Consider the following 5,000-nt stretch of genomic DNA (forward strand, 5'->3'; position numbering starts at 1 on the left):
AATGCCGACTCGGCTGAGCCTAGTCCTTACTCGCTGTGGTGCCTAGCCACAGCAGTAACCTCCAGGAGACAATTGCAACTTCTCGCGACTGGGCTAGGTGCGAACCGCCGACCCCTCGGATGAGAGGCCGACACGTTACCACTGTACTAGGCCAGAGGCTGAGAGGAAAGGATAAGAGTAAGTCCGATATGCGAAGCTAAGCTTCGCCCGGGCTATGCCAATGAGGGGAGCCCGGCCTGTGTCGACTAGTGTCGACTCGCTAACGTGTGTCAGCTGGTGCTGACTCGGCTTAGTCCTTACCCGCCATGTGCCCAGCCACAGCAGTAACCTCCAGGCGACAATTGCAACTTCTCGCGAACCGCCGACCCCTCGGATGAGAGGCCGGCACGTTACCACTGAACAAGACCAGAGGCTGAGAGGAAAGGGAGAGGAAGGAGTATAAAAGAGAGAGAGGAGAGGCAACAAGGGGCAGGTGAGGACAGACAAACGGAAGCGAAGGGAGGTCAAGTTAGGTCGGAGGATTGAGCGGACTATGCGCTGGGTGGCAAGCATAAGAAAGAAAGAGGAGGATGTGGGAGGCGAGGAGACTATCGGCAGGAGAAAAACCGATGTTCAAGTTGAAATTAGGCAGCAGCCTTTTAAAGGAGGAATCTGCCAGTCTGCGAGCGTAGACATCAGCGGAAGGAAAGACAATTCGCGCCGCTGACCAGTCCACATGATGGCCTGTGTCCCACTGATGGCAAACGAGGGCGTTGTTGTTGTGTCCCCTGGATACAAAGTTGAGACAGATTTTTAGTGAGACTGGCGCCTGCCTCGCCAAAGTATTGCTTATCACAGGAACCATAAGGAACAGCATAGCCCACCTTCGAGGTAGAAGTACTGGTATGGAGCAGGTTGCGACGGAAAGTGTTCACCTGGCGAGAGATCAGCCTGCAGTTGAGAGGGTGAAGAGGGCGACTGAGAGAGTAGATCTCCTCGGTGTAGAGCAGGCTGAGGATGGGCAGGTGAGGAGTCTCTTTAGAAGAGGAGTCGAGGCAGAAGGTACGCCGTGCCCAGGATAACGCGACGTCGAGGACATGACGAGGGTAGCCCAGTTTCGAGAACGAACGACGCAGGTACTGGGGTCACATATGAGGAGGGTGCGGAGGAACAGCGAAGTGGCAACACATTTCTTTACGTGGAGAGGATGGTATGAGAAGAAGTGTATGTACATACCACTATGCATAGTCTTCCTGTATATGGAGAAGGAGAAGTGGTCAGCACAACGATGTACTAGGGTGTCCAAGAAGGGGAGCTTGTTGTCAACCTCCCATTCCACCTTAAAACGGATGGAAGAAGAGAGAGTTCAACTGCGTCAGGAAATCCGAGCAAAGGGCAGGGTCATGAGGCCAGAGAGCAAAGACGTCGTCGACATACCTCAGCCAGACCGACGGACGAAGGGAGATGGAAGGGAGAAGCTCAGACTCGAAGAATTCCATGAACAGGTTTGGAGAGAGGGGAGAGTAGAAGCGACCCTCAATGGGAAAGAAATTAGACTCCACACACAAATGTATCAGCTGGAGGAAGGCGTCAGTGGGCAGAGGGAGACAAGGATCCTCTGGGGGGAGCCTCCTCTGAAGGAAAGCAAGGACATCATCAAGCGGGACCTTGGTGAACAGGGAGTCGGCATCCAAGCTCATCATGGTCGCCGGCGAGACTCCACGGATACCGCGTAGTAAACAACAAAGTAAAGAGGTGAATGATAGAGGGGGGAAGGTAAAGTGTTGAAAGTCACATAAATGGTAGATTAATAGTGGGGGGCGATACGTGTCATATCTTTGTTTCTGTTAGCATCGAGTTTGGAGAGGAAGGAGGTAAATGTATGGATAACAAGTGAACTCGCTGAAGAACGTTTTTTGTGATTATGTTTTTATACTTTTATATTCTCTTTTCATTTATGCTGGCAAAAACAAGTGAACAACATTTTCTTTATTTCTTAAAACAAGAAAATAAAAATTTTGTTTGATTTTATTTTTGAATAAAACACAGAAATAACATTGTCGAATAAATGGATGATGAAGAAAAGCACTAAGATAGACATAAAGGACAGCAGGTGATGAAGAAGCGATATAGCGATATGGGTGATATAATTGCAATGGAATATATTGCGGAACCGAATCAAGTGTACAAGTTTTCATCTGTTGGGGAATTGAGTGCTAAGACAACTAGGTCTGTCTTTCCAAAGGGGGAGGGAACGAAAGGAGAGTATAAATAGAATAATTGCATATGATAGTGGGAGTAAATAAGGGTGATACAAAACAAAACGGTAAAACAGTAAAATAAAAAATAATGGTGCACAAATAAACAAATGAAAAGCAAAGTAAATGTAAACATGTAACGAAACTGTTAGGCTTAGAAACGAGGCTTCTGTGTGTGTGTGTTACTATTGGAAATGACGCCCACCACCTAAAAAAAAAAAAAAAAAAAAAAAAAAAAAAATCCGAGCTTCCCAAGTAGTAGAACATATCATTCTATGAAAGTTTTCTTCTGTATCCCTTTTCTTTGCAAATTGATAATAAAGTAGCCCCCCCCCCACCCCCCGTCCTATATATCCTACAAGCGAGTGGATATATTGTACTCTTCCGTGTATTACCGATTTTTTCTCGAAATCCCCCCTCCCCCCCTACAAATTCCCTGATATGTATCATGTCCTCCTCAGCTATTGGGACCGATATCGTAGCTGTGCTTCGTTTGCAAAAGAAATGAGTGCTAGATGCATTTGAAACACGATGAAAACTATTGGAGAAATATCTTGTGCATCGGAAAGTCGGTGTTAGGCGTCACCTCCAAATTTAGCATATATATATATATGTATATATACGTGTGTGTGTGTGTGTGTGTGTGTGTGTGTGTGTGTGTGTGTGTGTGTGTGTGTGTGTGTGTGTGTGTAATTATTTGTTTATTTATTTTTATTTCATCTAATTTTTTTAGCATTTTTTCTCCCTTTTTCCGTAGAACATCTCCATCCAGCTCTTCCTCTGACTCGAGTGTCTGCCTTTTGCAATGGCGCGAGTGAAATCCCATAATCACAGGTGATCGATTCAGCGTCCGTAGCAAGTTTGTAAAATGTTCCGTCCTTGAAATCTCTCCTTTTATAATTCGTCGGCGTTGATCCCATGACCACTAGGCGGGCCGAGGCGAGCAAAGCGACAAGCTGAATTTATACCTTTGAGAGATGTTAAGGTAGCCAGCTCTCTCTCTCCCGTGGTGGGCTAATCCGAGGCGCACGCAGGTAAACTGGCAGAGCTGATCGTCGCTCTCTTTGCCGTTGATGTTTAAATGTTGTGCTGCGTGGATTAGCCAATCATTTTGGGGTTCTGAGGGTGACTTCTGATTTTTTTGTGTGTAGCCTTAGATATGAAAATATGGCGGAATGGTTATAGCTCAGTGTTTTATATGTGCGTACATGGGTTTATTTATATGTGTATATAAACATATACACATATGTATATATAAACATATATGTATACATATATATGTGTGTGTGTGTGACCGAGTTTTATTATCATTATTATTATTATTATTAATCCCTCCCTCCCTCCCTCCCTCCCTCCCTCTCTCTCTCTCTCTCTCTCTCTCTCTCTCTCTCTCTCTCTCTCTCTCTCTCTCTCTCTCTCTCTCTCTCTCTCTGTGTGTGTGTGTGTGTGTGTGTGTGTGTGTCTTTCTCTCTCTCTCTCTCTCTCTCTCTCTCTCTCTCTCTCTCTCTCTCTCTCTCTCTCTCTCTCTCTCTCTCTCTCTCTCTCTCTCTCTCTCTCTCTCTCTCTCTCTCTCTCTCTCTCCATTCCTTAATGTTTAAATTGCACTTTTCTCTCTAGTATTAATTTTAACCCATTATATACCTCAGTTAAACAGCACGTCATGAATACTTCAATTAATCAGTAAGCTCACAGTATTTAATATCATATGAACAAGGCATAGGCGTTTATATTGTACAAATGACTATAAAAAAAGAGAAGCCTGGATGATAGAAACAAATGAGAGAGCCAAACGGACACACAAAAAACAAAGGAAAAGAGAGAGCGGACGTCGTGTGAAGAAATTACAACAGATCAGAGTTCGCAAAACTGATTTTGTGAGAAAATTCTGCTGAAAACCTACCGTTTGTTAACCAACTAGTTATGGGGGAGGGAGATAATTCTGTAAGTTTAGTTAGTTAAGAATGCTGTTGAATTATCATTTATTGATTAATGAATTTGCATATATATATCTACAAATTTACACATTTTACACGGGGAAAACATCTGTTTGTGGATGTATTAAAATTAGCGATCTCCAAACATGTCACTAACACGTTGACCTAATGCTCACACACAGGCGTTCGTACAAGGACAACATTTACATTCCTTCGAAATTCCATGAAAACCACTCCGATTAGAAATATTTCCCTAGCTAGACAATACTCCGTGAATCCCATAAAAAAGGGGAAACTAACCTGGATACCATTCGATTCTATTTCAGACCCATTTAAACCCATATTCACAAAGACACACAGATGTCATATACACGAACGCCACTTATGAACCCGGACAGTTCCATCAAACCTAAAAGACGAAGATAAGAGGGAATTTAGCGAATTTGGATCTCCCTGTGAGTCTATTTTCCGTTCTTTTGATATTTTTACCTCGTTTATATGCCGTAGAAGTTTTTAAAGGGGATGGATTTAGTGGAGAGTAGTGACATGGCGTAGAAAATAAGTGTTTTATTTTTAGAAGTCGACGTCTGTAGGTAGAGAGGTTGTGTTTTCTGTAGAAAAAGGCCTTTAGCCGTTTAAAAAAAAACATTTTTACGAGAGATAACAGCTAGTAAAGGTAGGATGACTCTATTTGATATATATGTACAAAGTTTTTTTTGGTATGATTTGGATCAAGTAGAAAATTTTGTAGGGATTTTATATTGTAGATTCGTGCAGGCCTTTGTGATTTTTTTTTTTTTTTTTCCTCTGTTGATTTTAACGTTTCAGG

The 5,000-nt window shown here is 43.3% G+C and overlaps 1 protein-coding gene across 4 annotated transcripts in view; it reads left to right on the forward strand.

The window, feature by feature from the left end:
• The first annotated feature begins 4,453 nt into the window (after window positions 1–4,453).
• LOC125038967 (peptidyl-prolyl cis-trans isomerase E-like) overlaps window positions 4,454–5,000 on the forward strand; it is a 16,348-nt gene continuing 15,801 nt past the window's right edge. Inside the window, exon 1 of one of the 4 annotated variants that reach the window (XM_047632679.1) lies at window positions 4,454–4,626. The gene's annotated coding sequence lies outside the window, so the exon portion shown is untranslated. Of the gene's footprint in view, window positions 4,627–4,718; window positions 4,848–4,960 lie in introns of those variants that run through there. The other 3 variants (XM_047632683.1, XM_047632681.1, XM_047632678.1) reach the window with 3 other exon arrangements.

This window comes from Penaeus chinensis, chromosome 26, assembly GCF_019202785.1.
Source record: "Penaeus chinensis breed Huanghai No. 1 chromosome 26, ASM1920278v2, whole genome shotgun sequence".
Lineage (NCBI taxonomy): Eukaryota > Metazoa > Arthropoda > Malacostraca > Decapoda > Penaeidae > Penaeus > Penaeus chinensis.